Genomic DNA, 17,509 nt, shown 5'->3' with positions numbered 1-17,509 from the left:
ACACTCTGACTGTGCTTGTGTTGCAGCTACGAACTGAACATGGCAGAAAAGTCAGATAGCAACAAACTGCTGTCTTACATTCATCCTTCAGCTCTGTGTTCTAAGAGTCTGAGAATATGTGGTTTCCTTTATTTACAGTGGTGCATGTCATGTGACTTTACTTATGCAACATGTATGATAATGTTCTGTCTCCTCTCATTTCCAGACGTGCAGCCAAAAACATGTGCAGTGATGATATGTGACGGTATCATCATGGTCTCAGAGAGAAGAGCTGAGTGTCTGTTCTGATCTGTGGATGCTTGTGTCTCTTCTCCCCTGTAGTTTCCTGCTTGTTGCTCCGTCACACGCCCTCTGCTGGTGAGCCGCGTCATTACACACAACCGCTCATGTAATGAGGCGAATTTATAACTTTTGACTTTATGTGGAGGAGGGATTGATTTTAACTGAGGAACATGTGAGGGGACATATATTCACCTTCACATCTATGCTGTTGTTCAGCATGTTGTTTTTATATGTGTTAACAGACCTATCTGACTTCTGTTAACATCACTGTGACACACACACAGAGGCACTACACTTCACAGACGAGCTTCAGTGGTACAGTGCACATCACATTTGAAACAAGAGCACTTACCATCACTGGTAGTGAAGGTGTCACAGGAAGAATTACTGTGATGTTTTACCTTTAGAGCCTTTTTATAGAACACATTCATTTGATTTAAATTAAGAATGTTTGTTGGTGCAGTAGCCAGCATGAGCACTGTAGATGTCTTTATTTAAAGAAGAAAAAGAGAAAAGACCATGTTTCACCTCTTTCTGAGCCTCGTTAGTGCAGTAGGCAGCGAGTCAGTCTCATCATCTGTAGATTGTGACTTCAACTCTCACAAGGGGCACTTGTTTTAGAGCCAGAATACAGATTACAAAGAGCACACTGTATATTTACATGTCATCCAGGTCATATTCATAGAGACCACTGAAGCAAGGCTGAAGCTGGGCATTGTTGGGAGCCAGTGTGCAGGGCAATAGTTGCTAGACAGCAAGCCTTATCTAGACATGGAGGACAGTCTCCTCATGGAGGACAGTGATATGCAAAGTGCTCAATGACACAATATTATAACAAATACTTATGAGACATTATATAAGAAAGACCAGTGCATCATGACTTCAGCTCCATTCAAAGCTTTAGGAGGCTTCATGGCCTCCATCACTCCATAAGACTGTTCCATCTGTTCTGCATCTCTGACATGTGCTGGGACGTGGTCGCTTGGATGTTTCACTGCAGCTCATCTAGTAATAATGTGTAACACATATATGAACATCAAGCTGATCATGTCATGCTAAACTGAGTCCTTGGAAGAGAAAACTGACATGTAACAAATAACAATTTCACTTTGTAGATTAAAGCAACATGTGTTTACACCAGAATTGGTCCTGTCAGCTGATATGAACAGGACTTCCTCCTCCACCCCCTCCACTGTCTGCACACACAGGAAGTTCACCCTTAATCAATGCTCTCTGTTTCAGTTAACCTGTCCGCACAGAATTAGTCTCTGACACAACATGTAGAGCCCGGATAGCTCAGTCGGTAGAGCATCAGACTTTTAATCTGAGGGTCCAGGGTTCAAGTCCCTGTTCAGGTGGAAAGCTTTGTACTCCTGTGACACAGTTCTAGGATGGCCATGTAGCAGCTCAACTTCACAAGAAGGAGACAGAGTTGGATGTACCATCTATGTAGATGTTTTTTAGCAAGCACATAACAAACATCAATAAATGTACCCACATGCTGGGAACCACAGGCAGCATGTGGTCCTGACAGCACACAACAGAAAAACCACCATACGTACAAAATGGCCGCTTTAAATAGCTGCTGCCACACCTGGAGTCCTCTCCCATCCCCAGATAGGTGATCTCCTTCTCCCTCCATTACACTTACCCCACCATACACCTCACACCAAATACAATACATATGTACAATAAATACATGGAATTCCTTTTTATTAAAAGCTAAAAGCTGGTTTAAAACTCATAACTAAAATTGTCCTTCCCCCTGCACCTATTTCCTGAGTGGACTGGTCCGGAACCATAAATGCCTGCTTGTTCCAAGAGGGACTCTTTTGACTGTCACCCCTGGCCACAACAAAAGGTAAGAGCTCACACACCATCACACATTAACAATAAACAATCATTAAAAACCCACAATCTGATCATTGTATAGTTAATTCAGCATCTGTTTCTTGTGTCTTACAGATAATACCTACAGCTAGTGATGGGTTTTCAAGGCTTTGTTGAAGCTTCGACACCTGATTCAAGAAAAAGGTTCATTACTCCAGGCTTCAATGACACAGTGCTCGAGTAGGACATCTAGTGGTGAATAAAATGCATTGCGGTGTGTGTTATTGGTTCATGGATCGTTTGGCATTTGAATCTCCGTGCAGTCTCGTTCGACTACACTACATGGCTGACACAATAAAATACATTAAACTTTCAGTTTCTCTGCACACAATTGTTACAAAGTTACATTTGAAGTGGATACATAATAATTAGGGCTAATCAAACATCATGATGAATCCGATTAAAATGTTTAACACAATTAAAGCATTTGCGGCAGAGAACAAAGCTGGATGCTGGTGTAGGGGAATCATCGTCGGTTTGGGTGCGAGAGAGTCCGGGTTCAAAACTTATGATACGTGAATCAGCAAGAGGTCCTCCACACACACACATGCAAGAGAAACGTGATCAATAACTTTTCTTCTACTAAAATGTACACAATGACAAATTGCGATTAACTGCGTTTAATGCTATGAAATTCTTAGATATAAATAATAAAAAATAAATGTGCATCGTTTGCATCCAAGTAATATATTTAACTCATATTTAAAGAATCTCAAACTGATAAATGTATCAATGTATCTAATATATTTCACCATCTAACTGATTGATCTATTACTATATATTGATATATAGTCATATCCCTGAACACACCCGGTCCCACCAAGCGATTACAACAATAAATAATTACTCCATGTTGCTGTGTTTTTATTTTATCAATCATCCCACTGCCACTACACAAACAGAAATCATGCTCCCTACATGGGTTAAAGGTGAACTAAAAAAAGATTAACTGTGCTAGCAACCACTGCTAACAGTAATGAAGAGGCCCTTCATTACGGGGGGGACACCTTCTGTGGGTTGGTGGTGAAAAAAAGTACATCAGTATATTATGAAATATAATAATATGAAGTAGTTGAGATTTCCTGCAGATTTTAACAGGTTGTTAAACTATTTTAGCTACAGAAGTAAACACTTAATGACTATTTCAGAGACAGATTCAATAAACACTCATTGATTTTAAAACACGGTGACAGAAACTAATTCCAAGTGAAACAACAGTTTTGTCAAACACACTGGTGGCACTACACTAACAGATGATACAAAGCCTCCATATCTGAGGCCTTCTCTCATTTACAGAGACAAAACACTGGCAAATCTCCCTCATGTCCACCTGATAGAGTTTCCCCGTCATCACTCACCTCAGCAAGCATACTTTTGAATTAACAACCAATATAAGTGAGCTTTAAATATATATATCATCAATGAAATAACATCAGCATGTTGATTTAACACAGTTCTCTTCATCTGAGTTTCAAAAAGTTGTTGGACCATGAACCAAACTCTGCTTAATGCAGATAATACTGAAACACTAAAAATACTAACTTACAAAAAGATGCATGTCTTTATCTTTATTTGCTTATAAAACTGCTGAATTCACAACAAACCTTGTGGATGTGTTTATAATGACGCCCTGCCTCATCTGCTACATCAGTGTTTCCTGTTCATATAATGCTCCACTGTGTCCTGACGGTCCATCACATGTGTTTTATTCTTGCTGATAAGAATAGGAGCAGGTGGCTATGTGTAACAGGAGCTAACCTGGCCTTATTACAATATGGGTTAATGCTGAAAACAACTCTAACTCTCCGTGTCTTTGTTAGGAATCTCCTCATGTCCATTGTGTGTGCGGAGGGAGCAGAAAAGGCAACAACATGTCATCAGAGACATAAAACCGTCTACTGTAACTGACAGTAAACAGCAGCTTCCTCCCAACTTTTCTAAGTTTCTTTAACATCAACCTAACGTCACCTGGGGCCATGTGACAAACAGTCAGGCTTCAGCATGAGCTGGACTTTGTGGGATGACACTGACGTTACCTCCTCCAGCTTCGACCAGCACCGACGGTTCTCTTCACTGTGTTTTACGCTCGCCCGAAGAAACCACTGGCTTTGTTAGGTCTGTTACTATAGTAACGGTATTGCAGCGCTGTGGTAACCAGGAAAACTGGAGGATCCTCAACCGTTGGTAAATGGGACGGTCTGGCCTTCAAAGCACTTCCTGATTGTGGCGCGACGTCATAAATTTTGGTGGCAGTGTTTCCACCAACAGGAGACCAGCTGTTGAGGAAGATTTATTAAAGCTGCAGATTCACATGAGGTCAGAGATCAATTCAAAACAATAAACAATCAATCCCTGCATTATTGTAAACAAACACAACAGCTCTGTACACAATCAATTAAACTAACATTACAAATGTGCAAATATTGATCACTTGATAACTGATCTCCCAGCCATCATTACAATCAAACAATAATCCCGTCGTCTGTGAAAACGAAGCAGAACAGTGTGTTCAACAACTACAGGCTAAAGTCCACTTTGCACATTACACAGAGTGTAAGGCCACACAGGTTGGGAGGAAGAGGAGAGGTGTATGGACCAACACGTTTTCACTCGACCACCTTCAGGTCTGGTCCAGGGTCCTCTGGGCTGCTCAGAGAGCAGATCTCTAGACAGTTGTTGTTTTTGCTGCCCTCCTCTGGACAGACCAGACGGTGTGATTTGCGGTCGGCTTGTCTTTGTTGCCACACGTAAAGTGCAGCAATCATCAGGGCACAGATGCAGAGCACCAGCAGGAAGGAGACAGCCACCATGTGTGAACACATCCTGGAGGATGTTGAAGGGAAGCTGTTTGGGGGACTTTGCTTTGGCAAAGGACGTCCACTTCCTCTGCAGAGTCCTCTGTCCTCCCACATCGTCCTGTAATTGCACACACAGGCATCAGACTGTAGCATCAGATGACATCACATCCTGCTGTCACTTTTTATGTTACCTTGCAGACTTGAGACACACGGGAGATCTGCAGTTCGTCCAGGAAGTTAAACTCTTTCCCAATTTCACTAAAGAAGAAGTAGAGTTTCTTCTCGGCTTGGTCCAGAGACGAGCCGACAAACGATGGGTCTGAAATACAGGAAGTGATGAAAGGAAGTGTCATGTGGTCAGAATACAGAGAAAAGAGATGTGAGAGCATGTGATCAGCTGACTCAGCTGAGTGGACAGGATACATTTTCTTTACAGAACCAAACTGTCTCAATCAGTGTCAGTGAACAATGAACTGATGGTATCAGATGATAGATCTGATATCTGTAAGAAGACTAGTAGAACGTTCAGACTCAGAGGAAGTGAGTCACTGTTCTGTGGCTTGAAGTCAAAGATGTGACATGAGTGTTTCCATTGTTTCATATTTCTGTGTTGACGACCGAGTGATGAGGCCGCTCTCTCACACTGAGCTGTTACAAAAGTTCCGTCCCTCCCCTTTGTGCAGGTTAGCTAAGAACGGCTACCTGGCTGCTCCTATTTCACATCACACTTGGTTTGAGTGAAGGTGGAACAGAGCCGCTGTGTCCAGGAGTCTGATGGCGGCAGCTGGACTCAAGGATGGTGTTTTGAAGACGTTTCGTCCCCCGCGTCGCTTCTTCGGTCCTGCTGCTGTTCTGGTGTGGAATCTGAGTTTTTATGTGTTCAGGACCTCTGTGGGGGGATCTTGACTCACATGACTAAGATCCCTGTTGTTGGTTAATGGTCAGTTAAGGACCAGACACTGTGCAGGACTAGTTGACGGCCCCATTGTGTTAGGGTTTGGATGGGGTGAAAGCTGCTGGGCAGGTGTTGACAAAAGGACCGATTGTGTGATTTAAAGCTGACCCAGCAGAGTTGATTTACTCCTGGTCCTCTTTGAAGACCAAACCGCGTGAGACCTTTTCAGACCAGGTTTTGTTCAGATATCAGTGCTCTGCCTCACATAACTTTAGCAGAACTCAGATGAAGAATCGTGGCTGAAACAGCATTCTCAGTGATTTCTGCTCTCAACAGATCAATATTTTAATTCAGAATGATTGATCCTCTTTGGCATAACAATACAACAGCAGACAACTCACTGAGTACATTCTGGCAGCTGAAGACACATTAGACAGATGAAGACTGTAGAGACACAGAGACAGACAGGTGCTGCTGGTAAGGCTTTCAGTTAACTTCAGAGTCCAGCACAGATCCAGGAAGTGTGTCAGCTTCCACAAACTCACTGGCCACCTCAGCAAAGGTGGGGAAAGGTCCTTCTAACTGAAAAGGCTCAGAGAAAAAGAAAACATCTAAAACATCTCACTTTCAATAACGTCTATTCATTTCAGCAGCTCAACTTCTCCCATTCATTCTAAAATCAAAACTTCAGACTAAAGATTTTTCACCTTTCAGCCTGAACCATAGAAATAATAATCTGATTACAATCTGATGAAGACTCAGTCTGTAAAGTAATCTGATTACGATCTGAAGGACTTTGTGGGCAGCTCTCTGTGAGTCATCACATGACTCCATCTGTGAGCAAGGCACTGACCCGAGGCGTAGCTCCAGGCTTTGAAGTGACATGATCAGTGCTGAGGGGCTGCTTAGCAAGGCACCATTGTTTACAGAGCAGCGTTGAGGAGGATTAAATCCAATGACCAAGCATCATCTTCATCTTCATGGCCTCCATCTTAGGCGCTAGACGGTGGAATGGGAGGAAGAGGAGGCCGTCTGCAGAGACACACAGTTACAGTTTGAGCTTTAAAACGTCTTTCTCTCCTGGTCTGGAATGAACCACTGTACCTGTTAGGAGAGGCAGCTGGTGCAACACTTCTGTGCCGCTGGGGTTTGATGTCAGAGGCGTAGTCGGGGGGCTGTAGGAGGTCGGGGTAGCAGGCCGGGGGAGGCTTCTTGGGCAGCACCGGTCTGAGTGGAACCTGATACCTGAAGAATTTATATGTTTACGCTATATCTAAAGTGGAATCTTCATCAAATGTCATCAACCATGATTAGTCGTTCAAATAGCTGATTAGTTTTGTTGATTGATTAAATGGGTCGAACTAACCCTGAGAATTTGTAGTTCAGGGAATGTTATCAGAATCTACATAAATCCAGGACCTGACGCTCAGCTGTGTCCCTGACCAATCAGCTTACACCAGATTTCAGGTGAGTTCAATAATCACAGTGATCAACCACCTGATCACATTACACTGATCAATCAAGCGGCTTCTCTACTCAGCACTATCAGAGGCTGCAGCCAGAGGCAGGTCGTACCTGTCCAGTTGTGCAGGGGTCAGGGGGGAGTGGCTTGTTGGGTGGAGCTGGTTGACTCGCTAGCAGCTGAGAGGTTAGTGATGAAGAAGAGCAGAAGAGGAAGAGTAGAGCCTTAGCAATGGGATGCTGTGTACTGAGCTATATTGTGAAATTCTGTTAAGTGATCACAGCATGCAGACAGAAGTGTGACGCCCCCTACTGTACGAACAGAAGATGTCCTATGACTTTTACAGTACTTTTATATTCCACATCATATTTAATGCTGTTTCTCCTCCAACCAGCAGGTGGAGCTGCAGCCTGATCTGATCTGTACATGAACTGCAGACAAACACTCAACAAAGAAAACCGGTGGGGGGGGGTCGGGGGGCAGTGGCTTGATGGGAAGGGGGGGGGGGGCACACGAGTCAGTGATGACCAGGAAAGAGAGTGACATTACAGAATTCTCCATCTTTACTGATCTGCCACAGGCCAGTGCTGTAGCTCTCAGTCTGCCCTGATGGTGGCAGTGTGTAGATAGAGAGGACTTCATAAATGATACACTATTACCTAACTATTCTAATAATCACACATTAACACGGAAACAGCACATGGACACCGGCAGGCAAGGTTACCTGTGGCTGAGGTTTTAGAGCGGGATCAGGGGGGAGTGGCTTAGTGGGAGGAGCAGGTCTGTCATGAACCTGACAGGAGAGAAAACAGGAAGCAGAGACAGAGTGACAGAGCTGCACAGAGGTCAAAGGTCAAACAGGCAAGGTTGCCTGTAGCATGTGATCCAATCACAGCTGTGCCATGTGATGTGGTCACCTCACACGCTAATCCCAGGTGTGAACAGTCACTGACTCTACATGGACCCCAGACCAGGACCTGCAAGTCCAGCTGTACCTGGGAGGATGAAGAGGAAGATGACAAGCAGAGCAACATGGACAGGATCCGACTCTGAACACACAGAGTGAGAGAAGGTGACGGGTTAGTCACAGTCCGTCAGGAGGTCAGAGTGTGCGTGTGTCTGTGTGTCAGTGAGTGTGTGTGTGTCAGTGAGCAGTCAGCGTGTGCGTGTGTCTGCAGTCAGAGTGCAGTCAGCGTGTGCGTGTGCAGTCAGAGTGTGTGTGTGTGTGTCTGCAGTCAGAGTGCAGTCAGTGTGTGTGTGTGTGCAGTCAGAGAGCAGTCAGAGTGTGTGTGTGTGTGTGTGTGTGCAGTGTGGAATTATATAAGGTTACCTATGCACTGACATGATACAGAGCACATATTTACCTGTATGTATGCTTTCACTCAGAGAAAAAGGGAGGTTTTCACACTCTTTCACACAAACACATCCTCCGTTACAGGGAGTTCGGGAGGATGTTATCATTCCTGGAACCCTTTTGATGCGGTGAAGGCGAAGCACTGGGAGGCATCGGACGTAAGATAAATCATCCAACATAGGAGGGATACAGAGCGTTTCGCAGTCATAAATATGTTAGACCAATTATTATAATTGGTAGGTGGGAATAACAGGGCAACATGTCCCAATATGGTAATACCAACGAAGGTCTTGAAAAACTGTTGATCTATTATGCAAATAGATTATGCAAATGTACCTCCACGAGCCTGTGTCCAGGGAGGGGCAGAACACTTATGGAGGGGAGTGAAGCAGACTGAGAGGCCTGTGTTCACTGAGTGTTCTCCCTTTGCAAAGGCGAAACTACAAACCCAGGGTATTGTCTTTCACTCAATGTTCTGATTACAGAAGACGGAGTCTGACAATCCGGGGTGACCAGTGAAGGTCACGACAGCAGTCAGAGTGTGTGTGTGCGCAGTCAGAGTGTGTGTGCGCGCAGTCAGAGTGTGTGTGCGCGCGTGTGCAGTCGGAGTGTGCGCGCGTGCGTGTCTGCAGTCGGAGAGCAGTCAGAGTGTGTGTGTGTGTGTGCGCAGTCAGAGTGTGTGTGTAGTCAGAGTGTGTGTGTAGTCAGAGTGTGTGTGTGTGTGTGTGTGCAGTCAGAGTGTATGTGTGCGTCTGCAGTCAGAGAGCAGTCAGAGTGTGTGTGTGCAGTCGGAGTGCAGTCAGTGTGTGTGTGTGCGTGCAGTCGGGAGTGCAGTCAGTGTGTGTGTGTGCAGTCCGGAGTGCAGTCAGTGTGTGTGTGCAGTCAGGAGTGCAGTCAGTGTGTGTGTGTGCAGTCGGAGTGCAGTCAGAGTGTGTGTGTGTAGTCAGAGTGTGTGTGTGTGTGTGCAGTCAGAGTGTTTGTGTGTAGTCAGAGTGTGTGTGTGTGTGTGTACAGTCAGAGTGTGTGTGTGCGTCTGCAGTCAGAGAGCAGTCAGAGTGTGTGTGTGTGCAGTCAGAGTGTGTGTGTGCGTCTGCAGTCAGAGAGCAGTCAGAGTGTGTGTGTGCAGTCGGAGTGCAGTCAGTGTGTGTGCGTGCAGTCGGGAGTGCAGTCAGTGTGTGTGTGCGTGCAGTCGGGAGTGTGTGTGTGCAGTCAGAGAGCAGTCGGGAGTGCGTGCGTGCGTGTGTGTGCGAGCAGTCGGAGTGTGCGCGTGTGCGTGTCTGCAGTCAGAGTGTGCGCGTGTGCGTGTCTGCAGTCAGAGTGTGCGCGTGTGCGTGTCTGCAGTCAGAGAGCAGACAGAGTGTGTGTGTGTGTGCAGTCAGAGTGTGTGTGACTGTGTGGAATGGAAGTTACCATTCCAGAATGGAAGGCAACATTCCGGGACAAACATCGGCATAACAGAATGAAGAGCACATTTGCAGAATGAAAGACAGCATTCCGGAATGAAAGTCAAAATTCCGCAATGAAAGGCAGAAATCTAGAATAAGTGGCAGCATACCAGAATAGACATCAGTATTCCGGAAGGATAGGCAGAATTCCCGAATAACAGTCAGTATTCTGGAACAGAGGTCAGTATTCCGTAACAGAAGTCAGCAAGACAGCATTCTGGAATGAAAAGCATTCCAGAATAAAAGAAAGTATTCCCAAATGAAAGGCAGAAATCTAGAATGAGTGGCAGCATACCATAATAGACATCCACCCACTCCAGAATAATAGGCAGGATTAAGGAATGGTAGACAAAATTCCGGAATTAAACCCCTAACCCGACAGCGGCCTGTGACGTCATGGAAGTCAGCATTCTGACATGGAAGGCAACATTCCAGGACAAAAGTCAGCAAGACAGCATTCTGGAATGAAAAGCATTCCAGATTGAAAGGCAGAAATCTAGAACGAGCGGCAGCATACCAGAATAGACATCCATCCATGCCAGAATGGTAGACAGGATTCCAGAATGGTAGACAAAATTCCGGACTTAAATCCCTAACCTGACAGCAGCCTGTGACGTCATCCAATCAGAGCCAGAGACTGAACCTCCTTAGGGGCAACAGTGGCAAGAAAAAACAGGAAGAACCCCTGTAGGTTTGGTGTAATGTCTCATCATATCAGATGAAATCATCCAATTGGCTTCTGTGGTCTGGGTTAGAATCTAAGTCAGTCAATGTCTTAAATGATTACTTATTTCCCCTCCAGAGGAAATAAACAGAACTGTCAGGAGTGGGATTTGAACCCACGCCTCCAGTGGAGACTGCGACCTGAACGCAGCGCCTTGGACCGCTCGGCCATCCTGACATGAAAAGCGTGCTGTCCACAACAAGTTTGGAAAATCTCAAGGATGAATACTTAATAAACAATCTGAAATCTTCACTGACACTGATGTGGACAGACTCAGAGTGTGTCTGTCTATGCTATCTCAACAAGTCTCAAGTCTTGAGCCAGAGATGAGATTTTTCATCTGGTCACCACATGATGAATCATTCTGACTATTGTAGTACCTTGAGATCTGCCTTCCCCAGGTGTTTTGTCCTTAAGGTGAAGCAGTCTCTGCCTCAGGGTGAAACTGGGTTTGAAATGTGCTGGGACGTTTTATCCTTTGCCTCCTCACTGCACACCAGTTGCTCTCGGTCCAGCGTTTTTAAAATGATAGTTTTTGGAAGTGTCAGATGGACTGTGCCAGGGTTTGGTCCTCAGACAGTCAATATAAATGGCAGCACTCTGACTGGTCAAGATGAACTTTTTCATAGAGCTCGTTGTTAACACATCAGACTTGTTAAGTGTAAACGATGGAGGGGCATAAAGTGATCTTGGAGATGAAAAGAACCGTTGTTGGCAGGATTCGAACCTGCGCGGGGAAACCCCAATGGATTTCTAGTCCATCGCCTTAACCACTCGGCCACAACAACCGGCAAAAGGTAACGATGAAGAGTCTGACGACCCAGGTTGGTTCTGTCCATGAGTGCACGGTCTTGTCCAGTTTGTCCTGTCCAGTTTGGTGTTGGTGCTCCTTTACTTGTTTTCCATTTCATTCGCAGGTTTGATTGTTCACACCTGTGATCAGTCATCAGCCAATCCTGCTGCAGCTTCCATCTAGTATATGTGTCCAATGGAAGCTGAGCAACATGTCAGCTACACACATAGAAACACTACACATAGTTTGTCATATAAATAACATGGATTGAATCATGTTGTACAGTCAATGGAAACAAAAAGCACTGAGAGTGGTACTGGTAGTGCAGCAGTGGATGGAGGCTGAAGTGCTGCCACCTAGTGTCAATATTTGGTATTACTCTGACTACATATTCCACCTTTAACTCTCTGCCATATATACTGTGCCATGTGTGAAGTGATAATAAAATGTGAATGTGAATTTATTGTAAAGAACTTTACTTATTATCCCTGTTATAAGTGAGCAGTGTGTGTGTGTGTGTTTGATGGAGTGTGTAATGTCTGCTCAGTGTTACTGATGCTGCTGTGTGTGATCTGAAAACTGATCAAACTGTGATGTGTCTGATGCTGACAGAAGAATCAGAGGTCAGACAGTCGGATCCTCCTCTGTGACACCTTTAACATCATATCAGAAATCTCTGTCTGCTTCTGGTACATGCAGCTGATCACCAGCAGGGGGCTCACTGCTTTGCTGTCACTCAGGGGGCCTGTTCTGTCTGCCACTGGGATATGAAGAGGTGAATTTCAGAGTTTGAATGGATTTCATTTGTCATGTGTTTATGATCATTTTATGAATCAGTTCAAATAAAGGAGACTCACTGAAGTCACAGTTTAGTGTTTTAATACTTATACACACTTATTTTGAAGCTGCTATCAACTTAATGAGTCTTCCTGTTGAAGCACGAGGCAGGACGTGTGTCAGAACATCCATGAACTGAGTAGATTAAGAGGAAAAGCTGATGTGTCACAGCTGCTGGTTGTGTTCTTTCAGTGTCTCCATCTTGATGAAATGAGGCGTTTTACTTCCTCCAAGTAGAGTGGACCTGGCTCACAGAGTGCTGCTGCTGTTTCTGTCTCTCTGTAAGCACCATGTTAAACAGCAGGCTCTGAATAGTGACGTCATGATGTCACAGTCACATCAGTCTAATCTCCCAATCTGAGAGAGAGCTGTCATCAACAGCAGGAAGTGCAGGAAGCTCATGGTGTGCAGGCCTCTGATGTGTGGAGGCTGTCGGCTTGTAGCAGCCAACAAGAAGGGAGTTTGTAAAAGTTCTCTGTAACTTTAGATGTGAGGATTCAGAAAGAACTTAGATCAGATATGTGCAGCACTTGTGCAACAGATACTCCAACAGTGACAGCTCTTCTGAAGAAAGCCTGAGGAGCTGAGACCTGGATGAGACACTGATACAGCTTTGCTCTGCTGACAGGAAGGATGAAGGCTGACCACACACACACACACATAACACACACAGACACACACGCACATACATAACACACACACACGCACATACATAACACAAACATATAGACACACACACGCTCTTACAGACACACCACACAAACACACATACAGAAACACACACATAACACATTCTTACACACACACACACACATATAGACGCAACACACACACACACAATCATACACACACTCTTACAGACATGCACACACATTTATTGTCACACCGGCTCAGAAAGTGTGACACATTGGGGAGGACAAACACAACTTTAACCGTTTGACCATTTTATTGAAGAAAGAACAGTAGTTGTATACCAACAATTGACTAACAAGCAAATGTGCAAACAAAATACACCGCCATGCCTGCAGCAGGCTGGAGAGAGCAGCCCTCCTAGTAGGCCAGACGGGGAGAGAGAGAGTGAAGCAAACAGACTGGGAACTCTTAAACCGTCTCCAGCTCGTCAGCACAGGAGAGCTGCATAAGCTCAGGATCAGCTCCACCCAGCAACCTCCTGCACACACAGGGGAGAGACAGCAGCAACAACACAACACTCCCTGAGAGGCCAACACAGGGCCACAATATAGACACTGACACACACTAACACACAGACACACACACACAATACACTGCTTCAGACACACACACTGCCTGCTTCAACTGTGGAAAGGCTTCCTGTGCATCAGTGCAACAGGCTGTTGGGCCTTTGCAGGATCCTGCAGGGTCGACCCCAAAGTTCAGACTCACAGTTCATAGCAGGATGAGCTGGATGCAGTCACAGCTCCTCACTGTGTGCAGCAGCTGGACTGAGCTGAACACTGGACTCAGAATGCTTCTCTCCTCACTCAGCTTCCAGTCCAGATCCAATACCTTACTGCAGGTGAGTGACGGACCTGTCAGCTGTGTGTTAGAAATGCATGAATAAACAGCAGCTTCATGTTGATGCAGGACGTATGAGGGCGGAACACTGATGAGATGAAAAGATTCAGAGGAAAAGGCAGAAAGAGCAGAGCTGATAAGTCACATGACTGATGCACTGACACGCTCTCTAGTCAGCTCCAAAACACCACTCAGATCCATCCACCATTCCAGAGCAGCTCTCAAAGGTGATCTGGAATGACAGCTGACAGCAGAGAGAGGAGAGCTTTAAATGTACTGCTACAACCTGATTGGCTGCATGAGCAGCGAGGCAGCGCCTGATTGGTGGAGGAGCTGACTAGAGAGCGTGTCAGTGCATCAGTCATGTGACTTATCAGCTCTGCTCTTTCTGCCTTTTCCTCTGACTGCTGTCCTGATAAAGACCTGAGGAAGACTGTTTGGAGGACACACAGAGTGGACATGGGTCACAGAGCGCTGCTGCTGTTTGTGTCTCTCTGGAGCTCCGGTAGGACTCTGCTTCCATGACGGACGTCTTTATAAGAGCTGGGAGAAGAGTGTGTGTGTGTTTATATTTGTTTTCTTCACTGACAATCTTATTACGGATAATGCTACTAAGGATCACAGTGGAATTAGTCTGATTGTTTTTAAAGTTGTTATTATAGCAGTTTATGTTCACTGTGTATGCAAGTCCACACTGGATGTTCCTTTTTTAGGATTAACATTTATGGAGCCCCGAAAGGGACATTTGCAATTTATTTATTTATATTTCATGCTGTATTTATTTCATCCCTAATATGCAAATCTCCTCTTAAGATACAAATCATAAAGCACACAGTCCTTCTCTGGATAACTACAAACTTCACTACATCCAGTGGTTAAACAGACTGAGCCCTGTTGTTGCTGCTGTCAGCTACAAGGAGACATAAACACAGCGTGAACTGAATCAATATGAATTAAAATGGAGGAAACCTTTATTTGACCCAATGAATGACTAATATGTCACCATATGAACGATCTGGCACCGACTGGCTGTGGCTCCAAGCAGATGAAGGGAGGTTGGTGAGAGGTGATGAGGGTGATGAAGATGATGATCTGTTCTTATTGAGGGTGATGAAGATGATGATCTGTTCTTATTGAGGGTGATGAAGATGATGATCTGTTCTTATTGAGGGTGATGAAGATGATGATCTGTTCTTATTGTCTAAACAGGAACAGTTGAAGCACAGCTTGCAGCCCCTGTATCTCAGGCTTCTCAGCTTCTCTTCAGATGTTTGGACGTTTCTGCTGGAACCTCTCATTTAATGACTCACATTTAGAACTTTTGACTTTATGTGGAGGAGGGATTGATTTTGGAATGAGGATGCTTCAACACTTCAGGACTGCTTTGAAGTGACTGACTGGCAGGCACTCTGTGAACCCCACAGCCAGGACATTGATGGAATCACAGAGTGCATCACTGGATACATAAACTTGTGTGTGGACAGTGTTGTTCCAGTTAGGACAGTGAATTGTTACCCCAACAACAAGCCATGGGTGACTAAGGACATTAAAGCCATTTTGAATAGAAAAAAGAAGGCATTCAAAGCGGGCGACAGGCAGGAGGTGCGAGCTACACAGAAGGACCTGAGAATAAAAATCAGGGAGGCCAAGGAGAAGTACAGGAGGAAGCTGGAGTGGAAATTTCAGCAAAACAACACAAGAGAGGTGTGGAGTGGCATGAGGACCATCACTGGTTACAGGTGGAGCAGCAGGGGTGGAGTTAATGGCAGTGTGCAAAGGGCCAATGAGCTGTATCAGTTTTTTTAGTGACCCCAGTTCAGCCTGCTAACGACTCTTCAGCAGCTGAGCGACAACGACCAGCCACGTCACCCGCCCTCTCTTCTCCCACAGCTCATCCAGATGGCCCTGCTCGCACCTCGTCCTCAGACCCCTCAGCTGACATCACCTGGGAATTACTGGTTCCCCACCTCCACCGATCACCTTCACCACAGAGCAGGTGCTGCTTGGAAGAATGTCAAACATCAAACATATTCTGCTTGGTTTAACACTGTTTGTTCACTGCATCATTCCACATGTGTTCCTTCATAGCTCTGATGTCTTCAGGATGAATCTACAATGTAGAAAGTCATAAAAACAAAGACAAACCACTGAGTGACTTTTGACTGGTACATTTAAAAATGTCATCATATGTCCTAACCAGCAGGGGGAGCACTGATCATAAACTCTCTGTCTCACATGTTATTGTCATGTGTTTTTATGGAAGATGATGCTGACTGTTGTTTTCTTGCTTCTCTCTGTAAACAGCTTGTAAACAGCAGCTTCCCTGAGGGGAAACTCAGCTAATAAATGATGCTGTAACCTCTGGGACTTGATCTGCTGGGTGGGAGTCCACTACATTATCCATCCTCATCCATCCAGCTGAGATACTGAATGTGGGTTTTCATTGGTTGTCTGTTATAATCATCAAAATTAAAAGAAATAAACACTTGAAATATTTCAGTCTGTGTGGAATGAATGTTTGCATTATACAGCTTTCACTTTTTGAATGGAATTACTGAAATAAATCAACCTTCTGATGATATTCTAATTATATGACCAGCACCTGTAGTGGTGTTTTGTTGCAGCCTGTGGGGTCACCATAGAAACAAAGCTATTTTATTTTGCTTAGAGAGCACTTGAGAGCACTCCCTAATACTTGTTCTTGTTTCCTGAATAATGAGTACTAGCAGGACATACCAGCATGGACAGCAGAGGATTCCATGTTATAACTGGATCATCCAGCACAAGCAGCAGGATTCAGCACCACAGCCTCCTTCATGGCCTTCAGTCCATTAATGACTACAGCTGGACCAATGAACCGACTGTGGACTTCTCCATAGGCTTAACTGTGTAGAAAGGACACCAGGATAACTGTTCAAACAAAAGGTTCCACTGAGATTTGAACTCAGATCGCTGGATTCAGAGTGCAGAGTGCTAACCATTACACCATGGAACCTCCTCTCTGAGTAAACCTGACTGGAAGAGAACCAGAGACATATCTTGTCCAGATGGTCTGTCTTTCCAGAAATGGAGTCTGTCAGTTGTTAAAATGAGTGAGCTGATGTCCAGGTGTAGAACAAAGGAGCTCCTGCTAGCAGTGGTGCAGTTTGTACCTACCAGCTTCAAATGAAGACAGAAGTGTCCTCTGATGACTCACACAGCACTACAGTAGATCATTAATCAATCAGACCTGCAGATCTGTTCTTTGACAGTGATGTGTCCAGGATTACACCATCTATCATTAACAAACAATACCAGCCCCCCTCCTTTCCTCTGACCGCACTCCACTGTCCTGTCTGTCCTCGCCAACTGAAATCCATTTAGCGCAACGTTAGAGTCCAGTGTTAGCACCGTTAGCCAAGTTTCAGTAAACAACAGCATGCTACACTGACGATATTCCCTCTGGTGCCGGGTCAGCACCGTCAGCTCGTCCATCTTATTAGTGTGAGATCAA

At 45.0% G+C, this 17,509-nt stretch overlaps 2 non-coding genes across 2 annotated transcripts; both read right to left on the bottom strand.

The window, feature by feature from the left end:
- Positions 1–10,944: 10,944 nt before the first annotated feature.
- Positions 10,945–11,027, bottom strand: trnal-cag (transfer RNA leucine (anticodon CAG)). The gene has a single exon. It is a non-coding gene; the product is annotated as a tRNA-Leu (tRNA).
- Positions 11,028–11,556: 529 nt separating this feature from the next.
- Positions 11,557–11,638, bottom strand: trnas-aga (transfer RNA serine (anticodon AGA)). The gene has a single exon. It is a non-coding gene; the product is annotated as a tRNA-Ser (tRNA).
- Positions 11,639–17,509: the final 5,871 nt, after the last annotated feature.

This window comes from Parambassis ranga, unplaced genomic scaffold, assembly GCF_900634625.1.
Source record: "Parambassis ranga unplaced genomic scaffold, fParRan2.1 scaffold_31_arrow_ctg1, whole genome shotgun sequence".
NCBI lineage: Eukaryota > Metazoa > Chordata > Actinopteri > Ambassidae > Parambassis > Parambassis ranga.
Note: the sequence above shows the minus strand (reverse complement) of the source record. Positions and strands in the feature narration are given on the sequence as shown.